Source organism: Salmo salar, chromosome ssa10, assembly GCF_905237065.1.
Source record: "Salmo salar chromosome ssa10, Ssal_v3.1, whole genome shotgun sequence".
In the NCBI taxonomy this organism is placed as follows: domain Eukaryota; kingdom Metazoa; phylum Chordata; class Actinopteri; order Salmoniformes; family Salmonidae; genus Salmo; species Salmo salar.
This window is the reverse complement of record NC_059451.1, coordinates 66,245,351-66,270,607: the sequence shown is the minus strand read 5'-3', so window position 1 is coordinate 66,270,607 and position 25,257 is coordinate 66,245,351. Positions and strand designations below refer to the sequence as shown.

Here is a 25,257-nt window from a genome sequence, read left to right as displayed (position 1 = left end):
ATCAGAAGCTAGCCAGCTAACTAGCTACTAGCTAGTAGTCAGTTAGCCACTGCTAGCGGCCTTCACCGTTAACTCGTACACCAGCCAGCCTCAGCTCGGTCAATAACTGCCAGTCTGCACAGCGCGATATCAACCCACAATAGAGATTGCGTCATCTGTGGATCTGTTGGGGCGGTATGCACATTTTTAGTGGGTCGAGGGTGTCTGGGATGATGGTGTTGATGTAGGCCATGACTAGCCTTTCAAAACATTTCATGGCTATAGATGTGCGTGCTACGGGGCAATAAAAAAATTGTCAGGTTACCATGGCATTCTTTGGGCACAGGGACTATGGTCTGCTTGAAACAAGTTGGTATTACAGACCGGGTCGGGGATAGATTGAATATGTCAGTGAAGACACTGGCCAACTGGTCAGCGCGTGCTCTGAGTACCCGTCCTTGTTAGAGGTCTTCATGGATCCATCTGTACCCGAATCCCCGAGACCCGATCCGGGACCCGAGCCGGTCCAGAGCCAGAATTCTAAATAATATCACGGGTCTGGATCGGATCTTATATGACTGTCATGGATCTCGGGTATGTGTAATTTTAACTGACTTGTCGGGAATGGCCCATACAGATCCGTACGCGACTTCTGCTCTTGGTTTTCACAAGAGTGGAGCGTGGCGCATGTAGCTTGATGTTGGCCAATCATAAGTCATTAAAGCAGCAATAGTAACAGTCACAGAGCCACGCTCCATGTGAGACAAAAGTTATGAGATATCTAATCAATGGAAGATGGAATAAAAAGTTAAAGGAGAAGGATAGGCTACAATGACCAAGAGCCAACAGGTAGGCAGGTTGCTACTTAATATTCCGAATATAGTTGTTGAGAAAATGCATGCACTGCAGCCTCTGTTAGCCTACCTAGATACAGTGCCTCCACTAAAAGTTTTGTGATAATGCTGCGGGACTTAGAGGTAATTTGTGGTTTAGTACGGTACCCTGCGTCACTATTTCATTGCTCCAGACCAGCGCAAGGGGGAGTTAGAGCGCTGATTATGCTTTTGGGTCCCAGGGCACTACTGTGTCTCTAACTGACAATGAATGGGTGACATAAACCTAAATAGAAACTGATAATTGTGCACGACTTCAGTATTACTTACTAAAACTGTCACAGTAAGGTTTTTATTCTAAGGGAAACTTAGACTACAATTAGGATGTGGAAATGTTAGGATTATTTTGCTCTTACTGTAGTACTGTAGCCTACTCCCGACCAGTCACGTTGCACAGCGCCTGAGTGGTGCAGTGGTCTAAAACACTGCATCGCAGTGTAAGCTGTGTTGCTACAGATGCTGGTTCAATACCTGAGCCGCCCTCGACTGGGAGACCCATGAGATGACTGTAGGTTTTTGGTTTCTCTCCCTCTAAAAACAGAAATAAATAACAAACTGGCTTTATTTACAAATTAGTAACAATGTCTCACCCCATGTTCAAGAATGGCCTTTTCTCGCTCATTTTACGTTATTTGAAAATGAAATAATCTCCAAAATGTTGTTATATTTTAAACAAAGCAATTATTATTATTATTATTATTAATTTAGAATTATATAAAAGCCCGGTGGATATTCTCACAGATATATTATTAACCCTGTTATTAGCAGGACAATATATATTGGTCATATTGGTCATGGCTCCCGAGTGGCGCACAATGGGATTGCCTTGCAGTTCTCCAGCTGTATCCACTGAAATAGCGGTGGGCGCACGAGGATCAAGGAACGAGGGCAGGGGGCACGGGATGGGCCGCATAGCCATGCACAGAAGACTGACCTAACCCATGGGGAAGGGAGGAGAGGGAAGGGAGGAGGAGGTAGGGGGGTAGCATAGACACCTGAGCGCTACTTCATGTTTGGGTACCCTCGTTCCAATACGTTATAAAAGGCTATGCATTCGTCCACCTTGAATATTATTCATGTTCTGGTTAAAAAAAGGCCCTAATGATTTATGCTATACAACGTTTGACATGTTTGAACGAACGGAAATATATTTTTTTCCCCTCGTTCATGACGAGAAGTCCGGCTGGCTTACATCATGTGCTAACGAGACGGAGATTTTGGACATAAATGATGAGCTTTTTTGAACAAAACTACATTCGTTATGGACCTGTGATACCTGGAAGTGACATCTGATGAAGAGAATCAAAGGTAATGGATTATTTACATAGTATTTTCGATTTTAGATCTCCCCAACATGACGTCTAGTCTGTATCGCAACGCGTATTTTCTGGGCACAGTGCTCAGATTATTGCAAAGTGTGATTTCCCAGTAAGGTTATTTTTAAATCTGGCAAGTTGATTGCGTTCAAAAGATGTAAATCTATAATTCTTTAAATGACAATATAATATTTTACCAATGTTTTCTAATTTTAATTATTTAATTTGTGACGCTGACTTGACTGCCGGTTATTGGAGGGAAACGATTTCCTCAACATCAATGCCATAGTAAAACGCTGTTTTTGTATATAAATATGAACTTGATAGAACTAAAAATGCATGCATTGTCTAACATAATGTCCTAGGAGTGTCATCTGATGGAGATTGTAAAAGGTTAGTGTATCATTTTAGCTGGTTTTATGGTTTTGGTGACCCTGTCTTTGACTTGACAAAACATTACACACAACTCTTGTAAATGTACTGTCCTAACATACTCTAAATTTATGCTTTCGCCGTAAAACCTTTTTGAAATCGTAAAACGTGGTTAGATTAAGGAGATGTTTATCTTTCAAATGGTGTAACATAGTTGTATTTTTGAAAAATTTGAATTTTGACATTTATTTGGATTCAAATTTGCCGCTCTTGAAATGCACCTGCTGTTGATGGAGTGCACCACAGGTGGCACGCTAGCGTCCCACCTAGCCCCAAGAGGTTAACCTCTCTGGGCCAGTGGGACGCTTGCGTCCCACCCTAGTCAACAGCCAGTGGAATCGCGTCACGCGAAATACAAATACCTCATAAATGCTATAACTTCAATTTCTCAAACATATGACTATTTTACACCATTTTATAGATACACCTCTCCTGAATCGAACCACGTTGTCCGATTTCAAAAAGGCTTTACAGCAAAAGCAAAACATTAGATTATGTTAGGAGAGTACCCTGCCAAAAAAAATCACACTGCCATTTTCAAAGCAACTAGCATGCATCACAAATACCCAAAACACAGCTAAATGCAGCACTAACCTTTGACAATCTTCATCAGATGACACTCCTAGGACATCATGTTACACAATACATGCATTTTTTGTTCGATAAAGTTCATATTTATATATAAAAACAGCATTTTACATCGGCGCGTGACGTTCAGAAAATATTTTCCCTCAAACGCTTCCGGTGAAACAGCGCTACAATTTACAAAATTACTATTCGAAAACATTGTTAAAATGTAATATTGTCATTCAAAGAATTATAGATTAACATCTCGTGAATGCAACCGCATTGCCAGATTTAAAAATAACTTTACTGGGAAATCACACTTTGCAATAAACGACGTGGTATGCTCAGAAAAATAGGCTAGGCGATACATGTTAGCGCCATCTTGGAACCATCTAAAAATCAAATATACTATTGTAAATATTCCCTTACCTTTTATTATCTTCATCAGAAGGCACTTCCAGGAATCCCAGGTCCACAACAATGTACAGTGCCTTGCGAAAGTATTCGGCCCCCTTGAACTTTTCGACCTTTTGCCACATTTCAGGCTTCAAACATAAAGATATAAAACTGTATTTTTTGTGAAGAATCAACAACAAGTGGGACACAATCATGAAGTGGAACAAAATGTATTGGATATTTCAAACTTTTTTATCAAATAAAAAACTGAAAAATTGGGCGTGCAAAATTATTCAGCCCCTTTACTTTCAGTGCAGCAAACTCTCTCCAGAAGTTCAGTGAGGATCTCTGAATGATCCAATGTTGACCTAAATGACTAATGATGATAAATAGAATCCACCTGTGTGTAATCAAGTCTCCGTATAAATGCACCTGCTCTGTGATAGTCTCAGAGGTCCGTTTAAAGCGCAGAGAGCATCATGAAGAACAAGGAACACACCAGGCAGGTCCGAGATACTGTTGTGGAGAAGTTTAAAGCCGGATTTGGATACAAAAAGATTTCCCAAGCTTTAAACATCCCAAGGAGCACTGTGCAAGCGATAATATTGAAATGGAAGGAGTATCAGACCACTGCAAATCTACGAAGACCCGGCCGTCCCTCTAAACTTTCAGCTCATACAAGGAGAAGACTGATCAGAGATGCAGCCAAGAGGCCCATGATCACTCTGGATGAACTGCAGAGATCTACAGCTGAGGTGGGAGACTCTGTCCATAGGACAACAATCAGTCGTATACTGCACAAATCTGGCCTTTATGGAAGAGTGGCAAGAAGAAAGACATTTCTTAAAGATATCCATAAAAAGTGTTGTTTAAAGTTTGCCACTAGCCACCTGGGAGACACACCAAACATGTGGAAGAAGGTTCTCTGGTCAGATGAAACCAAAATCGAACTTTTTGGCAACAATGCAAACCGTTAGGTTTGGCGTAAAAGCAACACAGCCCATCACCCTGAACACACCGTCCCCACTGTCAAACATGGTGGTGGCAGCATCATGGTTTGGGCCTGCTTTTCTTCAGCAGGGGCAGGGAAGATGGTTAAAATTGATGGGAAGATGGATGGAGCCAAATACAGGACCATTCTGGAAGAAAACCTGATGGAGTCTGCAAAAGACCTGAGACTGGGACGGAGATTTGTCTTCCAACAAGACAATGATCCAAAACATAAAGCAAAATCTACAATGGAATGGTTCACAAATAAACATATCCAGGTGTTAGAATGGCCAAGTCAAAGTCCAGACCTGAATCCAATCGAGAATCTGTGGAAAGAACTGAAAACTGCTGTTCACAAACGCTCTCCATCCAACCTCACTGAGCTCGAGCTGTTTTGCAAGGAGGAATGGGCAAAAATGTCAGTCTCTCGATGTGCAAAACTGATAGAGACATACCCCAAGCGACTTACAGCTGTAATCGCAGCAAAAGGTGACGCTACAAAGTATTAACTTAAGGGGGCTGAATAATTTTGCACGGCCAATTTTTCAGTTTTTTATTTGTTAAAAAAGTTTGAAATATCCAATAAATTTCGTTCCACTTCATAATTGTGTCCCACTTGTTGTTGATTCTTCACAAAAAAATACAGTTTTATATCTTTATGTTTGAAGCCTGAAATGTGGCAAAAGGTCGAAAAGTTCAAGGGGGCCGAATACTTTCGCAAGGCACTGTAGTTTTGTTTGAAAAAGTTAATAATTTATGTCCCAATAGGTCCTTCTTGTTAGCGTGTTCCGAAGGCTACTCATAATGTATGAGGCGCGCTGGACTTGTCGTCACGAATGTGCAAAAAATATATATTTACGTTTGTTCAAACATGTCAAACGTTGTATAACATAAATCTTTAGGGCCTTTTTTAACCAGAGCTTCAATAATATTCAAGGCGGACGATTGCATTGTCTTACTAAACGTTTCGGAACAAAAGGGTTCCCATGGGCGCCCGCGTCATAGTAGTAATGGCTCTCCCCCTGTGACCAACTTTCCAAGCCTCTCTTTCGGTCAGTTTCTACCATAGAAGACTCAAACCACTTTGTAAAGACTGTTGACATCTAGTGGAAGCGTTAGGAAGTGCTAAATGGTTAATAAGTCCCTGTGTGTTTCAATGGCAAAGGCTTGAAAGTGATTCCACACATGAGATTTCCACTTCCTGTTAGGATTTGTCTCAGGGTTTTGACTGCCATATGAGTTCTGTTATACTCACAGACACCATTCAAACAGTTTTAGAAACTTTAGAGTGTTTTCTATCCAAAATCTACTAATTATATGCATATTCTAGTTACTGGGCAGGAGTAGTAACAAGATTAAATCGGGTACGTTTTTTATCCGGCCGTGCAAATACTGCCCCCTATCCCCAACAGGTTTTAAGGGGCATTGCACCAATAATTGCGCTGACTAGGGAAACGTTCCCGCTGTTCTTAGTGCCACTCTCTCACTAAAGGCGTCAGTCAAAAGTTATAAATCCGAACTGGATTTAACAAAAAAATGACATGAAAAGCGCACATTTGTAAATCCCAAACTCTAAAAGTAATTATTTGTGACATTGTGGAAACAATAAAGAATGTAAACAAGATGCTGTTTTTTTATTCACAGTAGTGATGGACAGCTGGTGGCATTTTGAAAACAGGTTTTCAAACACTTGTAGCCGATGAGCAGGACAATAGACTCTCTATAGTCTGGCTTCTGTAGGTGTGAACATCCCCCTACTTGCAATGTATTCAATGCTTAACTTCTTGGGGCTATGTGGGACGCTAGCGTGCCACCCGTGGTGCACCCCATCAACAGCAGGTGCATTTCAAGAGCGGCAAATTTGAAACCAAATAAATGTCAAAATTCAAATTTTTCAAACATACAACTATCTTACACCCTTTGAAAGATAAACATCTCCTTAATCTAACCACGTTGTCCGATTTCAAAAAGGTTTTACGGCGAAAGCATAAAGTTAGATTATGTTAGGAGAGTACATTGACAATAGCTGTGTGTAATGTTTTGTCAATTCAAAGACAGGGTCACCAAAACCATAAAACCAGCTAAAATGATGCACTAACCTTTTACAATCTCCATCAGATGACACTCCTAGGACATTATGTTAGACAATGCATGCATTTTTAGTTCTATCAAGTTCATATTTATATCCAAAAACAGCGTTTTACTATGGCATTGATGTTGAGGAAATCGTTTCCCTCCAATAACCGGCAGTCAAGTCAGCACCACAAATTAAATAATTAAAATGAGAAAACATTGGTAAAATATTATATTGTCATTTAAAGAATTATAGATTTACATCTCTTGAACGCAATCAACTTGCCAGATTTAAAAATAACCTTACTGGGAAATCACACTTTGCAATAATCTGAGCACTGCGCCCAGAAAAATATGCTTTGCTATACAGACAAACGGCCATGTTGGAGAGATCTAAAATCGAAAATACTATGTAAATAATCCATTACCTTTGATTCTCTTCATCAGATGTCACTTACAGGAATCCCAGGTCCATAACGAATGTAGTTTTGTTCAAAAAGATCCGTGTTGTTAGCACATGATCTAAGCCAGCCGGACTTCTCGTCATGAACGAGGGGAAAAAATATATTTACGTTCGTTCAAACATGTCAAACGTTGTATAGCATAAATCATTAGTGCCTTTGTTAACCAGAACATGAATAATATTCAAGGTGGACGAATGCATTCTCTTTTATAACGTATTGGAACGAGGGTACCCAACATGAACTCGCGCGCCAGAGTCTAATCGGCCATCACCGTTCCATGGCTCTTGTTCGGTCAGATCTCACAGTAAAAGACTCAAAACACTTTGTAAAGGCTGGTGACATCTAGTGGAAGCAATAGGAAGTGCCAAAACATTAATCAACCCCTGTGTGTTTCAATGGCATAGGCTTAAAGGTAATTCAACACATCAGGTATCCACTTCCTGTCAGAAAATGTCTCAGGGTTTTGCCTGCCAAATGAGTTCTGTTATACTCACAGACACCATTCAAACAGTTTTAGAAACTTTAGGGTGTTTTCTATCCATATATAATAAGTATATGCATATTCTAGTTACTGGGTAGGATTAGTAACCAGATTAAATCGGGTACGTTTTTTTATCCAGCCGTGAAAATACTGCCCCCTAGCCCCAACAGGTTAAGTACTCTAAAGTGTTACATTTGCGAATAGCACTGTCCGTGACCAAAATCCCCAAGTCTACCAGTATTTTTGAAATGTCTCCAGTAGATTTTCCGTTCCTCCTGAAAGCCCTAGTCTGCTCACTTAAATTAATAGAGATCCTGGTCATGGTGCTACAGTATGTTGTTACAGCATAATCAAAGTGAGGACAATCGTTGATCTGCTGTATACTTATGGAATATTGTAAGCTGAAAGTCACACCTTTCCAGTACTCCTCACCCCTCCCAAACTCCACCCTTAACACAGTTACCATTCAAAAACGATTGGTTTATCTAAAAAAAATGACATTGCGACCAAAGAGAACAGACGAAATGGACATCGTTTTCATCAAGCCAGCTTCTTTCTATGGTGCTACTCGTTCCAGGGTTAGGAACGTAACCACGAGAGTACTTGAAAATGATTTGGAGCTGAAAGGATCACCAAACTAAAGGTATTTTAGTTTCAGTGCATTTTCTTAAAAAACTATATATATAGCCTATCAATGTGTAGGAATACTGTGTAATAAAATCAATAATTAAATAAAGTTTAAATAAAAATAAAAATAAATAAAATGATTGTGTACTAAAAATGTGAATGTGTTTTTCCAGAGCATACAACCATGCCGACAACCATCCTTGGACATCAGTGGACAAAGGGCTGGACAATGGGCCGTACCGTTAGTTTTGCTAGATTCTTAAAATGTGTACGCAGCATGTGTGTGTTGGGGTCACTTTTCATTCTTAATTGATCTACCGTTGTCACGTCCTGACCAGCAGATGGAGCTATTGTATTAGTTTTGGGGTCAGGATGTGGCAGTTTTGTGTGTGTGAATGTTTGTGTTGGTGATTGGGACTTCCAAATGAAGGCAGGTGTGTTGAGTTGCCTTTGATTGGGAGTCCTATATAGGTGTGTGTGTTTTTCTTTGGGGTTGTGGGTAGTTATTCTTGCACTGCGTTTTTGTATGCCTGTAAGACTGTTCCTGCCGTGTGTATTGTTTTTCCAGTGGATGCTTTACTCCTTTTTTAACATTAAAATATGAACATCCATACCCGCTGCATTTTGGTCTTCCCTTCAACACAGCACCCTTTGTGACAACCGTTTCTATCATAGGCCACTGTAATCGATGGGGGCTCAGTGCAGTACCATTCTGCTCATCTGATGAAGGTGCACATGGATCACATTCAAACTTTGAAGACCGAGATCAAGTCATTGAAGGCAGAACAGCAGAAAGAGAAACATTATCTGAGGGCAGAGATACGGGCGACAGCTGATGCATTGGTCCAGAGCCAGGCGGCATTGGTGGAGAGTCAGGCGGAGAAAGACGCGTTGAAGAGGCAGACGAACGACATGGAGTCACAATCCATGCCAGGCACACCTGTGAGCTCTGGAACTCCAACTCCGATAAGCAGAGTCAACATACCTGGTGGTTCGTCAGGTCGTCAGTTCACCCTGACATTTCCATTCCTCTTCTGACAACAGAACTTGACCAACTGCTCACCAGGCACAGCAAGGGCCATCCGGACCACTATGCTGTTCTGCTATTCCAAGGATGGGATGTTTACTTGTCAGACTGCACAGTAGCCTAATAAACAAATGCTGGTGGCTTATATCTTCAAAATGCTTTAAATGCTTTATTATTCAAATGTAAAAGCATGTACTGTACAGTACTGTATTTCTTCATCAGCATCTTTATGCTTTCGTTAATAAAATGATGATTAAAAATACTCTTTCAAAATGCAGATGTTTATTTAGTTATGGATCCATAACGAATTACTATGAGAATAAATATCACTGAATTTAAGAAATATTGGAACAAAGTTGTCTAATGACGATAAACAAATTGTTGCTTACTGGAAAATACTCTTTCAAACACACACGGTCATGTTGTACAGATCGATAATGGCTATTAGCAGGGCTATATTTTGGCCTTTATAAATATTATTTTCGCCTTTATTCAGATTACAATCGCTCACTCTTGTTAAAAAAAAAAAACTCTCCAAAATATCTTAATATATAGCTTGTGGACGACAATTTCAGCACCGTTTCGCTCTGCTCTGAGACAAGAATGGAGAAACGAAAATGTTCAACTATATTCCATGATATTCTTAAAATATAAACTCAGCAAAAAAAGAAACGTGCTCTCCCTGTCAACTGCGTTTATTTTCAGCAAACTTAACATCTGTAATTATTTGTATGAACATAACAAGATTCAACAACTGAGACATAAACTGAAAAAGTTCCACAGACAGAAATTGAATTTCTTTCTTTTCTCTCCAAAACTCTTGAACGTGCCGTCCTTGGCCAGCTCTCCTGCTATCTCTCTCAGAATGACCTTCTTGATCCTAATCAGTCAGGTTTCAAGACTGGGCATTCAACTGAGACTGCTCTTCTCTGTGTCACGGAGGCTCTCCGCACTGCTAAAGCTAACTCTCTCTCCTCTGCTCTCATCCTTCTAGACCTATCTGCTGCCTTTGATACTGTGAACCATCAGATCCTCCTCTCCACCCTCTCCGAGTTGGGCATCTCCGGCGCGGCCCACGCTTGGATTGCATCCTACCTGACAGGTCGCTCCTACCAGGTGGCGTGGCGAGAATCTGTCTCCGCACCATGCGCTCTCACCACTGGTGTCCCCCAGGGCTCTGTTCTAGGCCCTCTCCTATTCTCGCTATACACCAAGTCACTTGGCTCTGTCATATCCTCACATGGTCTCTCCTATCATTGCTATGCAGACGACACACAATTAATCTTCTCCTTTCCCCCTTCTGATAACCAGGCGGCGAATCGCATCTCTGCATGTCTGTCAGACATATCAGTGTGGATGACGGATCACCAGCTCAAGCTGAACCTCGGCAAGACGGAGCTGCTCTTCCTCCCGGGGAAGGACTGCCCCTTCCATGATCTCGCCATCACGGTTGACAACTCCCTTGTGTCCTCCTCCCAGAGTGCTAAGAACCTTGGCGTGATCCTGGACAACACCCTGTCGTTCTCCACTAACATCAAGGCGGTGACCCGATCCTGTAGGTTCATGCTCTACAACATTCGCAGAGTACGACCCTGCCTCACACAGGAAGCGGCGCAGGTCCTAATCCAGGCACTTGTCATCTCCCGTCTGGATTACTGCAACTCGCTGTTGGCTGGGCTCCCTGCCTGTGCCATTAAACCCCTACAACTCATCCAGAACGCCGCAGCCCGTCTGGTGTTCAACCTTCCCAAGTTCTCTCACGTCACCCCGCTCCTCCGCTCTCTCCACTGGCTTCCAGTTGAAGCTCGCATCCGCTACAAGACCATGGTGATTGCCTACGGAGCTGTGAAGGGAACGGCACCTCCATACCTTCAGGCTCTGATCAGGCCCTACACCCAAACAAGGGCACTGCGTTCATCCACCACTGGCCTGCTGGCCCCCTACCTCTGAGGAAGCACAGTTCCCGCTCAGCCCAGTCAAAACTGTTCGCTGCTCTGGCACCCCAATGGTGGAACAAGCTCCCCTCACGACGCCAGGACAGCGGAGTCAATCACCACCTTCCGGAGACACCTGAAACCCCACCTCTTTAAGGAATACCTAGGATAGGATAAAGTAATCCTTCTAACCCCCCCCTTAAAAGATTTAGATGCACTATTGTAAAGTGGTTGTTCCACTGGATATCATAAGGTGAATGCACCATTCTGTAAGTCGCTCTGGATAAGAGCGTCTGCTAAATGACTTAAATGTAATGTAAATGTAATGAATAATGTGTCCCTGAACAAAGGGGGAGGGGGGTGGGGTCAAAATCAAAAGTAACAGTCAGTATCTGGTCTGGCCACCAGCTGCATTAAGTACGGCAGTGAATCTCCTCCTCATGGACTGCACCAGATTTGCCAGTTCTTGCTGTGAGATGTTACCCCACTCTTCCACCAAGGCACCTGCAAGTTCCTGGACATTTCTGGGGGGAATGGCTCTAGCCCTCACCCTCTGATCTAACAGGTCCCAGACGTGCTCAATGGGATTGAGATCCGGGCTCTTCGCTGGCCATGGCAGAACACTGACATTCCTGTCTTGCAGGAAATCACGCACAGAACGAGCAGTATGGCTGGTGGCATTGTCATTGTGGAGGGTCATGTCAGGATGAGCCTGCAGGAAGGGTACCACATGAGGGAGGAGGATGTCTTCCCTGTAATGCACAGCGTTGAGATTGCCTGCAATGACAACAAGCTCAGTCCAATGATGCTGTGACACACCACCCCAGACCATGACGGACCCTCCAAATCGATCCCGCTCCAGAGTACAGGCCTCGGTGTAACCCTCATTCCTTCGATGATAAACGCAAATCCGACCATCACCCTTGGTGAGACAAAACCGCGACTCATCAGTGAAGAGCACTTTTTGCCAGTCCTGTCTGGTCCAGCGACGGTGGGTATGTGCCCATAGGCGACGTTGTTGCCGGTGATGTCTGGTGAGGACCTGTTTTACAACAGGCCTACAAGCCCTCAGTCCAGCCTCTCTCAGCCTATTACGGACAGTCTGAGCACTGATGGAAGGATTGTGCATTCCTTGTGTAACTCGGGCAGTTGTTGCCATCCTGTACCTGTCCCGCAGGTGTGATGTTCGGATGTACCGATCATGTGTAGGTGTTGTTACACCTGGCCTGCCACTGCGAGGACGATCAGCTGTCCATCCTGTCTCTTTGTAGCACTGTCTTAGGTGTCTCACAGTACGGACATTGTAATTTATTGCCCTGGCCACATCTGCAGTCCTCATGCTTCCTTGCAGCATGCCTAAGGCACGTTCACACAGATGAGCAGGGACCCTGGGCATCTTTCTTTTGGTGTTTTTCAGAGTCAGTAGACAGGCCTCTTTAGTGTCCTAAGTTTTCATAAATGTGACCTTAAATTCCTACCGTCTGTAAACTGTTTGTGTCTTAATGACCTTTCCACAGGTGCATGTTCATTAATTGTTTATGGTTCATTGAACAAGCATGGGAAACCCTTTACAATGAAGATCTGTGAAGTTATTTGGATTTTTACTAATTATCTTTGAAAGACAGGGTCCTGAAAAAGGGACGTTTCATTTTTTTGCTGAGTTTAGTATGGTCTGCAGCTTATGATTCAGGCAGATTGCAGATTCTAATTCAGGCAAGCAAAAACGTAAGACTTTCTTAATATTAGAGATTGCGCAACAGCTGTTTGGAGCAAAGAGACACACCCCTCTTCCCTTTGTCTTACCCGAGTATGCCGCCCGGTCTTGACATGCACAGAAAAACCAGCCAGATGTACAGTCAAAAGTTTGGACACACCTACTCATTCAAGGGTTTTCTTTATTTTTACTATCTGTGAAGTTATTTGGATTTTTACGAATTATCTTTGATTTGCTGAGTTTATGATAAACAGAGAGTAGTAGTAGCGTAAAAGAGGGGTTGATGGGTGGTGGGACACAATGCAGATAGTCTGGTTAGCCAATGTGCGGGGGCACCGATTGGTCGGGCTAATTGAGATAGTATGTACATGAATGTATAGTTAAAGCGACTATGCATATATTATAAACAGAGAGTAGCAGCAGTGTAAAAGAGGGGTTGTGGGGGGGGCCACACAATGCAAATAGTCCGGGTAGCCATTTGATTACCTGTTCAGGAGTTTTATGGCTTGGGGATAAAAACTGTTGAGAAGCCTTTTGGTCCCAGACTTGGCACTCCAGTACCACTTGCCATGCGGTAATAGAGAGAACAGTTTATGACTAGGGTGGCTGGGGTCTTTGACAATTTTTAGGGCCTTCCTCTGACACCGCCTGGTGTAGAGGTCCTGGATGGCAGGCAGCTTAACCCCAGTGATGTACTGGGCCGTACACACTACCCTCTGTAGTGCCTTGTGGTCGGAGGCCAAGCAGTTTCTGTACCAGGCAGTGATTCAAGGTAGAGCATGGTGTTTGCAATGCCAGGGTTGTGGGTTTGATTCCCACGGGGACCAGTACGGAGAAAAAATAAATAAATAAATAAATAAATAAATAAATGTATGAAATGTATGCACTCACTACTGTAAGTCGCTCTGGGTAAGAGCGTCTGCTAAATGACTAAAATGTAAATGTGATGCTCTCGATGTTGCAGCTGTAGAACCTTTTGAGGATCTGAGGACCCATGCCGAATCTTTTTAGTTTCCTGAGGAGGAATAAGCTTTGTCGTACCCGCTTCACAACTGTCTTGGTGTGTTTGGACCATTCAAGTTTGTTGGTGATGTAGACACCAAGGAGCTTGAAGCTCTCAAACTGCTCCACCACAGCCCCGTTGATGAGAATGGGGCCACCTCCTTTTCCTGTAGTCCACAATCATCTCCTTAGTCTTGGTTACGTTGAGGGATTGGTTGTTATTCTGGCACCAACTGGCCAGGTCTCTGACCTCCCCATAGGCTGTCTCGTCGTTGTCAGTGATCAGGCCTACTACTGTTGTGTCGTCTGCAAACTTAATGATGGTGTTGGAGTCGTGCCTGGCCATGCAGTCGTGGTTGAACAGGGAGTACAGGAGGGGACTGAGCACGCACCCCTGAGGGGCTTCAGTATTTAAAAATACAGTGTATTATACAAATACAAAATGTAAGTATACAAGAGGCTTTACTCAGTACTTTGTTGAAGCACCTTTGGCAGCGATTACTGCTTCGAGTCTTCTTGGGTATGATGCTACAAGCTTGGCACACCTGTATTTCGGGAGTTTCTCCCATGCTTCTCTGCAGATCCTCTCAAGCTCTGTCAGGTTGGATGGGGAGCGTCACTGCACAGCTATTTTCACAGGCAGAACACTGTAAGAACGGCCCATGTTCTGAATTCTGTCGCTGTACATTTCAAAAGTGCTAAACAAATAGTTATATTGACTATGTCCAGTCTAGCTTGCTAATTAATGTCTTAATCAAAATTATGGATTGCCTCTTATCCGCTTGTCGTCCCCTTATGCCATAGTTTGTACATCTCAATTGTCATTAAAAACCACATTTGTTTAAGCAAGTCAGACGTATCAGCTATGTTTTTTAAAAGGCAGTAAATGTGGCTGACAAGGCTCTGCTGATAGCTAGGTATAGCAGTGGTAAGATGTTGGGAAGGCTTTATGTAGGCCCTAACAGTTTGTGGGCACCGTTTATCACCATTATAGTGCAATTAATATATTGTTTAGTGTTGTGTAGTGGCTTTGCTGGCATGTGTCCCACTTTCTTTCTTTTTGCCCCACCAAGAATAACATGCTAATATAGCCACTTCAAGAGATGTTTGATTCGGTTCAAGTCTGGGCTCTGGCTGGGCCACTCAAGGAAATTCAGAGACGTGTCCCAAAGCCACTGCTTCGTTGTCTTGGTAGTGTGCTTAGGGTAGTTGTCCTGTTCGAAGGTGAACCTTCACCCTAGTCTGAGGTCCTGAGTGCTCTGGAGCAGGTTTTCGTCAAGGATCTATCTGTACTTTGCTCTGTACATCTTTCCTTGATCCTGACTGGTCTCCCAGTCCCTGCCGCTGAAAAACATCCCCACAGCATGATGCTACCACCACCATGATTTACCACAGGGATGGTGCCAGGTTTCCACTCTACCATAAAGGCCTGATTGGTGGAGTGCTGCAGAGATGGTTGTCCTTCTGGAATGTTCTCCCATCTCCACAGAGGAACTCTGGAGCTCTGACAGAGCTGACAGACCAAGGCCCTTCTCTCCCGATTGCTCAGTTTGGCCAGCTCTAGGAAGAGTCTTGGTGGTTCCAAACTTCTTCCATTTAAGAATGATGGAGTCCACTGTGTTCTTGGACCTTCAATGCTGCAGAAATATTTTGGTACCCTTCCCCAGATCTGTGCCTCGACAAAATCCTGTCTCTGAGGTCTACTGACAATTCCTTCGACCTCATGGCTTGGTTTTTGCTCTGGCATGCACTATCAACTGTGGGACCTTATATAAACAGGTGTGTGCCTTTCCAAATCATGTCCAATCAATTGAATTTACCACATGTTGACTCCAATCCAGTTGTAGAAACATCTCAAGGATGCTCAATTTCGAGTCTCACAGCAAAGGGAACTTAATACTTATGTAAATAAGGTACTTCTGTTTTTAATTTTAATACATTTGCAAAAATGTATAAAAAAATGTTTTCATTTTGTTATTAAGGGGTATTGTGTGTAGATTGATGAGGACATTTTTTATTTAACTTCTTGGTGACAGGGGGCAGTATTCAGAAATTCAGATGAATAACATGCCCAAATTAAACTGCCTGCTACTCGCGCCCAGAAGGTAGGATATGCATATTATTAGAAAACACTCTGAAGTTTCTAAAACTGTTTGAATGATGTCTGTGAGTATAACAGAACTCATATGGCAGGCAAAAATCTGAGAAAAAATCCAACCAGGAAGTGGCATGTAGTTTTTCTTTCTAATCCCTATTCAAACTACAGTGTCTGTGGGGTAATTTTGCACTTCCTAAGGCTTCCACTAGATGTCAACAGTCTTTAGAACCTTGTTTTATGCTTCTACTGTTACTGGGCAGAGAATAGGAGCTGACTCAAGCCTGGGACCAGTTAGTTGTTTACTGCGCAAGCACGCAGGCACGCCCTTCCTTCTTTTTCCTCTGTAATGAATACGCTATTGTCCGGTTGGAATATTATCGAAGATTTATGTTAAAAAGACCCCAAGGATTGATTGTAAACATCATTTGACATGTTTCTACGAACGGTAATGGAACTATTTGACTTTTTGTCTCTGGTTTTGCGCTCGCGCATTATGCCTTTGGATTAGTGATCTGAACGCACAAACAAAACGGAGATATTTGGACATAAATATGGAGTTTTTCGAACAAAACAAACATTTCTTGTGGAAGTGGGAGTCCTGGGAGTGCATTCCGACGAAGATCAGCAAAGGTAAGTGAAGATTTATAATACTAATTCTGAGTTTAGTTGACTCCAGAACTTGGCGGGTAACTGTATAGCTTGCTTTGATGGCTGAGCTCTGTACTCAGAATATTGAAAAATGTGCTTTCGCCATAAAGCTATTTTAAAATCTGACACAGCGGTTGCATTAAGGAGAAGTGTATCTATAATTCTTTCAATAACTGTTGTAAATTTTATCAACGTTTATGATGAGTATTTTTGTAAATTGATGTGCTCGAAAAATCCTATCACCATTAGCATAACGAATTATTATTATTTTTTCAAATATAGGACTATGTTATATCGTTTTATAGATACACCTCTCCTGAATCGAACCACGTTGTCCGATTTCAAAAAGGCTTTACAGCAAAAGCAAAACATTAGATTATGTTAGAGGAGTATATCGTAAAAGTAGCCACATAGCCATTTTCCGACCAACCACATGCATCACAAATAACCAAAAACCAGCTAAATGCAGCACTAACCTTTGACAATCTTCATCAGATGACACCCCTAGGACATCATGTTACACAATACATGCATTCTTTTGTTCGATAAAGTTCATATTTATATATAAAAACAGCATTTTACATCGGCGCGTAACGTTGACTAACTATTTTCCCTCAAATGCATCCGGTGAAAAAGCGCTACAATTTACTAAATTACTATTCGAAAACATTTTTAAAATGTAATATTGTCATTCTAAGATTTATAGATGAATATCTCTTGAAAGCACCTGTAATGCCAGATTTAAAAATAACTTTACTGGGTAATCACACTTTGCGATAAAAGGGGATGCGATACTCAGAAAATAGGCTACCGTTACAGGTCAGCGCCATCTTGGAACAATCGCATATCAAATCTAGTCTTGTATACTATTGTCAATAATCCCTTACCTTTGATTATCTTCATCAGAAAGCACTTCTAGGAATCCCAGGTCCACAACAAATGTATTTTCGTTCGAAAAAGTTAATCCTTTATGTTCCATTAGCTTGTTCTTGTTAGCGCGTTCTGAAGGCTGCACCAAAAGTTCCGTCGTGCGCGGGACTCCACTTTCGAAAAAATGCATTTTTTAAATTTATTTAGGTTCGTTCAAACGTCAAACGTTGTATAACATAAATCTTTAGGGCCTTTTTCAACCAGAGCTCCAATAAGATTCAAGGGGAACGATTGCATTGTGTTTCAAAACGTTTTGAAAGCGGAGGGTAGCCAGGGGCGCCGGCGTCATAATGGTGATGGCCCTCCTCATGTGACCACGTTCCACAGCGTCTCATTCATTCAGTTTTCACAGTAGAAGGCTCAAATCACTTTGTAAAGACTGGGGACATCTAGTGGAAGCAATATGAAGTGCTCAATGAACCATTGCTCACTGTGTGATTTACAGGCAAACTGATGAAGTTGAGTCCGCAATTCAGAATTCCACTTCCTGTTACGATCGGTCTCGGGGTTTTGACTGCCATATGAGTTCTGTTATACTCACAGACACAGGGTGTTTTCTATCCACAAGTATTAATTATATGCATATCCTAGCTTCTGAGTTTGAGTAGGAGGCCGTTTAAAATGGGCACTAATTTTTTTCAAAAATCGCTGTAGTGCCCCCTATCCTAGGCGAACGACAAGAGGTTAACAAAATGTAGAAAGGGAAGGGGTCCGAATACTTTCCGAATGCACTGTAGCTACCTCAATTACCTCCTATCCCTACACATCAACTCAGTACTGGTACTCCCTGTATATAGCCATGTTATTTTTACTAATTATTTTTATTCATTATTGACTGTGTATTTATTCCTTGTCACTATTTATGTTTTATTTTATTTGTTATCTTTATCTTTGACTCTACATAGTTGGAAAAGGACCCGTAAGTAAGCATTTAAATGTTAATCAATACCTTTTGTTTACGAAGCATGTGATGAATAAATTTGATTTGACAATACAGTCCACTTAGGTCTATGTGTCTGGAAGTAGGCAGCGGAGCATCCCAGAATAGACAGACCAGTGTTACTGTATAGGAATAGTAAGAGAGAGAGAGAGGGTGTGCGGGAGAGAGAGAGGAGAGGCATGAACTTATCCAAGATGTCGTAGCAGTCAGACGTCTTTGTCCTGATGTGTCCCTTGTATATATCTTTTGACATCTTTTTCTTTGCATATCTTTAAAAAATATTTTCCTAAACCTCAAATTCTAAATACTCTCCTGCAACCCGCCTCACCCAATGTGGCGTGGATCTGTTTTTTTTCTAAAGTATTTCTATTTACTTCGGATCTGGAATCCCTCAACTGAAGCTACCCAGCTAACTACCTACCAGCTATCAGTCAGCAAACCATTGCTAGCAGTTATCAACTAACCTTTAGCTCGGAAAACTCTCGCCAGTTCGAACAACATGACTCAAACCAGAGCATAACGGACCTATTTTTTTCAATTTTTTTTCTCTCCATATCCCAGGATTCCTACCGCAAACTCTGAACATTTTCAACCACAATCCCGGGTGACTACTCCTTGCTAGCGTTTCCATCCCGGAGCAAGCACCAATTAGCCTGAAGCTAGCCTGTCTAGGGCTCCTGGGCTACCACCGAAGCCCACGCCTGGGCTACAATATCCGGACACCTTCTACTGCCGGTACGGGGCGCGGAACCCCGCCGATCCTTTACGACTGGAATACCGATATAATCTGCCCGAGGATTCCAACAGGCCCCTCAGGCGCGACGTCCGCTGAAGGCCCATTCTGCTAATCGCAGCCTGCTAGCTACCTAGAGCTACTTGGAACCCTACTAATCCACGACTGGTCTATCGACGTCACCGCACGAAGAGGCAAAAACAGACTTAACCTCTATGGGCTAGGTGGGACGCTAGCGTGCCACCCGTGGTGCACTCCATCAACAGCAGGTGCATTTCAAGAGCGGCAAATTTGAATCCAAATAAATGTCAAAATTCAAATTTTTCAAACATACAACTATTTTACACCCTTTGAAAGATAAACATCTCCTTAATCTAACCACGTTTTACGATTTCAAAAAGGTTTTACGGCGAAAGCATAAATTTAGAGTATGTTAGGACAGTACATTTACAAGAGTTGTGTGTAATGTTTTGTCAAGTCAAAGACAGGGTCACCAAAACCATAAAACCAGCTAAAATGATGCACTAACCTTTTACAATCTCCATCAGATGACACTCCTAGGACATTATGTTAGACAATGCATGCATTTTTAGTTCTATCAAGTTCATATTTATATCCAAAAACAGCGTTTTACTATGGCATTGATGTTGAGGAAATCGTTTCCCTCCAATAACCGGCAGTCAAGTCAGCGTCACAAATTAAATAATTAAAATTATAAAACATTGGTAAAATATTATATTGTCATTTAAAGAATTATAGATTTACATCTCTTGAACGCAATCAACTTGCCAGATTTAAAAATAACCTTACTGGGAAATCACACTTTGCAATAATCTGAGCACTGCGCCCAGAAAAATACGTGTTGCGATACAGACTAGACGTCATGTTGGGGAGATCTAAAATCGAAAAAATACTATGTAAATAATCCATTACCTTTGATTCTCTTCATCAGATGTCACTTCCAGGTATCACAGGTCCATAACGAATGTAGTTTTGTTCAAAAAAGCTCATCATTTATGTCCAAAAATCTCCGTCTTGTTAGCACATGATCTAAGCCAGCTGGACTTCTCGTCATGAACGAGGGGAAAAAATATATTTACGTTCGTTCAAACATGTCAAACGTTGTATAGCATAAATCATTAGGGCCTTTTTTAACCAGAACATGAATAATATTCAAGGTGGACGAATGCATACTCTTTTATAACGTATTGGAACGAGGGTACCCAACATGAACTCGCGCGCCAGGTGTCTAATGGGACATCATCGTTCCATGGCTCTTGTTCGGTCAGATCTCCCTCCAGAAGACTCAAAACACTTTGTAAAGGCTGGTGACATCTAGTGGAAGCAATAGGAAGTGCCAAAATATTCCTCAGCCCCTGTGTTTTTCAATGGGATAGGTTTAAAGGTAATACAACACATCAGGTATCCACTTCCTGTCAGAAAATGTCTCAGGGTTTTGCCTGCCAAATGAGTTCTGTTATACTCACAGACACCATTCAAACAGTTTTAGAAACTTTAGAGTGTTTTCTATCCATATATAATAAGTATATGCATATTCTAGTTACTGGGTAGGATTAGCAACCAGATTAAATCGGGTACATTTTTTTTATCCAGACGTGCAAATGCTGCCCCCTAGCCCTAACAGGTTAACTCCATTGCGACGTCCCCCAAAGGCGCTTCTATTAACTAGCGAGCCCCGGTCTGCTAACTGCTAGCTTGCTAGCCCTGGTCTGCTAACTGCTAGCTTGCTTGCCCCGGTCTGCTAACTGCTAGCTTGCTTGCCCCGGTCTGCTAACTGCTAGCTTGCTAACCCGGTCTGTTAACTGCTAGCTTGTTGGCCTCGGCCTACTTTCTGCTAGCTTGTTAGAACCAGCCTGCTAACTGTCTGAATCGCCGTGTCCCCAGCCAGCCCAACCACTCACTGGACCCATATGTTCACTTGGCTACTCATGCCTCTCTCTAATATCAATATGCCTCGTCCATTACTGTCCTGGTTAGTGATTACTGTTTTATTTCACTGTAGAGCCTCTAGCCCTGCTCAATATGCCTTAACCAACCATGTTGTTCCACCTCCTACATATGCGATGACATCACCTAGTTTAAACGTCTCTAGAGACTATATCTCTCATCATTACTCAATGCCAAGGTTTACCTCTAATGTACTCACTTCCTACCTTACCTTTGTCTGTACACTATGCCTTGAACCTATGCTATCGTGCCCAGAAACCTACTCCTTTTACTCTCTGTTCCGAACGTGCTAGACGGCCAGTTCGTATAGCCTTTAGCCGTACCCTTATCCTACTTCTCCTCTGTTCCTCTGGTGATGTAGAGGTTAATCCAGGTCCCACAGTGCCTAGCTCCACTCCCACTCCCCAGGTGCTCTCATTTGTTGACTTCTGTAACCGAAAAAACCTTGGTTTCATGCATGTTAACATTAGAAGCCTACTCCCTGAGTTTGTTTTACTTACTGCTTTAGCACACTCTGCCAACCTGGATGTCTTAGCCGTGTCTGAATCCTGGCTTAGGAAAACCACCAAAAACCCTGAAATCTCCATCCCTAACTATAACATTTTCCGCCAAGATAGAACGGCCAAAAGGGGCGGTGTTGCAATCTACTGCAAAGATAGCCTGCAGAGTTCTTTATTACTATCCAAGTCTGTGCCCAAACAATTCAAGCTTCTACTTCTATAAATTCACCTTCTCAGAAACAAGTCTCTCACTGTTGCCGCCTGCTATAGACCACCCTCTGCCCCCAGCTGTGCCCTAGACACCATATGTGAATTGATTGACCCCCATCTATCTTCTGAGCTCGGGCTACTAGGTGAACTAAACTGGGACATGCTTAACACCCCGGCCATCCTACAATCTAAGCTTGATGCCCTCAATCTCACACAAATTATCAATGAACCTACCAGGTACAACCCCAAATCTGTAAACACAGGCACCCTCATGGATATCATCCTAACTAACCTCCAAATACACCTCTGCTGTTTTCAATCAAGATCTCAGCGATCACTGCCTCATTGCCTGCATGCGTAATGGATCTGCGACCAAACGACTACCCCTCATTACTGTCAAACGCTCCCTAAAACACTTCTGCGAGTAGGCCTTTCTAATCGACTTGGGCAGGGTATCCTGGAATGACATTGACCTCATCCCGTCAGTTGAGGATGTCTGGTTATTCTTTAAAAGTGCCTTCCTCACCATCTTATGCTCCATTCAAAAAATTTAGAACCAGGAATAGATATAGCCCTTGGTTCACTCCAGCCCTGTCTGCCCTTGACCAGCACAAAAACATCCTGTGGCGTTCTGCATTAGCATCAAATAGCCCCCATGATATGCAACTTTTCATGGAAGTTAGGAACAAATATACACAGGCAGTTAGAAAAGCTAAGGCTAGCTTTTTCAAACAGAAATTTGCATCCTGTAGTACAAAGTCAATAAAGTTCTGGGACACTGTAAAGTCCATGGAGAATAAGAGCACCTCCTCCCAGCTGCCCACTGCACTAGGAAACACTGTTACAGCCGATAAATCCACTATAATTGAGAATTTCAACAAGCAAAATCTGGACCCCTACAAATCAGCCTGGTTAGACAATCTGGACCCTCTCTTTCTAAAATGATTTACCAAAATTGTTGCAACCCCTATTACTAGCCTGTTCAACCTCTCTTTCGTATCGTCTGAGATTCTCAAAGTTTGGAAAGCTGCCGCAGTCATCCCCTCTTCAGAGGGGGTGACATTCTAGACCCTAACTGTTACAGACCTATATCTATCCTACCATGTCTTTCTAAGGTCTTCGAAAGCCAAGTTAACAAACAGATTACCGACCATTTCGAATCCCACCGTATCTTCTCCGCTATGCAATCTGGTTTCAGGGCTGGTCATGGGTACACCTCAGCCATGCTCAAGGTCCTAAACGACATTATAACGGCCATCGATAAGAGACATTACTGTGCAGCTGTATTCATCGACCTGGCCAAGGCTTCGACTCTGTCAATCACCACATTCTTATTGGCAGACTCGACAGCCTTGGTTTCTGAAATGATTGCTTTGCCTGTTTTACCAACTACTTCTCTGATAGAGTTCAGTGTGTCAAATCGGTGGGCCTGTTGTCCGGACCTCTGGCAGTCTCTATGGGGGTGTCAGAGGGTTAAATTCTCGGGCCGACTCTCTTCTCTGTATACATCAATGATGCTGCTCTTGCTGCTGGTGATTCTCTGATCCACCTCTACGCGACGACACCATTCTGTATACTTCTGGCCCCTCTTTGGACACTGTGTTAACTAACCTCCAGACGAGCTTCAATGCCATACAACTCTCCTTCTGTGGCCTCCAACTGATCTTAAATGCAAGTAAAACTAAATGCATGCTATTCAATCGATCACTGCCCGCACCTGCCCGCCCATCCAGCATCACTACTCTGGATGGTTCTGACTAAGAATATGTGGACAACTACAAATACCTAGGTGTCTGGTTAGACTGTAAACTCTCCTTCCACACTCACATTAAGCATCTCCAATCCAAAATTAAATCTGGAATCGGCTTCCTATATCGCAACAAAGCATCCTTCACTCATGCTGACAAATATACCCTCGTAAAACTGACCATCCTACCGATCCTCGACTTCGGCGATGTCATCTATAAAATAGCCTTCAACACTCTACTCAACAAATTGGATGCAGTCTATCACAGTGCCATCCATTTTGTCACCAAAGCCCCATACACTACCCACCACTGCGACCTGTACACTCTCGTTGGTTGGCCCTCGCTTCATACTCGTCGCCTAACCCACTGGCTACAGGTTATCTACAAGTCTCTGCTAGGTAAAGCCCCGCCTTATCTCAGCTCACTGGTCACCATAGCAGCACCCACTCGTAGGACGCGCTCCAGCAGGTATATCTCACTGGTCACCCCCAAAGCCAATTCCTCCTTTGGTCGCCTTTCCTTCCAGTTATCTGCTGCCAATGACTGGAACGAACTGCAAACATCACTGAAGCTGGAGACTCATATCTCCCTCACTAGCTTTAAGCACCAGCTGTCAGAGCAGCTCACAGATCACTGCACCTGTACATAGCCCATCTGTAAACAGCCCATCTATCTACCTCATCCCCTTACTGTATTTATTTTATTTATCTTGCTCCTTTGCACCCCAGTATCTCTACTTGCACATTAATCTTCTGCACATCTATCATTCCAATGTTTAATTGCTATATTGTAATTACTTTGCCACCATGGCCTATTTATTGCCTTATCTCCCTTATCTTACCTCATTTGCACTCACTGTATATAGACTTTTTGTTTTCTTTGTTTCTACTGTATTATTGACTGTATGTTTTGTTTATTCCATGTGTAACTCTGTGTTGTTGTATGTGTCGAATTGCTATGCTTTATCTTGGCCAGGTCGCAGTTGCAAATGAGAACCTGTTCTCAACTTAAATAAAGGTGAAATAAAAAATGTAAAAAATGAAATAGAGAGATAGAGTGGGAGAGAGGGTGAGGGTGGGAGATGGGAGAAGAGACAGAGAGAGAAGAGATAGAGAGATAAATCTATAAAGTATATGTATGTAGAGAGAGGGAGATGAAGAGAGACAGGGATAGACCCTCTGGATAGTTTGGAAAAAAAGGGAATCCAATGTGAGATAATAAAGCACATTTTCAGAGACAACACACCACACCATGTATTATCACGAGCCCATTTACCCAGTCACTAACACACACACACCAGGTGTGTGGAGTACTTTCTGAAACTTTACCCTTAAGTTAGCTCTCTCCATTACATAAAGAATGAACATTGAGTTTGCAAAACAACTGTAGGAGTGAAAAAGTGAGATAGGGGGAAAAGGAGAGAAAGAGAGTTAAGAGGGACAGATGCAATAGTTATACTCAAAAGTCCTAACTAGGGTTGCAAAATTCTGGTAACTTTCCCCAAATGTTCCAGAAATATTAGATGGAATATTAGTGAACTCAGGAGTGAATAAGCAACTCAACTTGGCCCCAGACCGAGGCAACAAC

General features: G+C 42.6%; 1 protein-coding gene across 1 annotated transcript in view; it reads right to left on the bottom strand.

Annotated features, from left to right (window-relative positions):
• b4galnt4a (beta-1,4-N-acetyl-galactosaminyl transferase 4a) overlaps positions 1-25,257 on the bottom strand; it is a 497,908-nt gene that overhangs the window by 77,935 nt on the left and 394,716 nt on the right. The gene's annotated exons all lie outside the window — the stretch shown is intronic.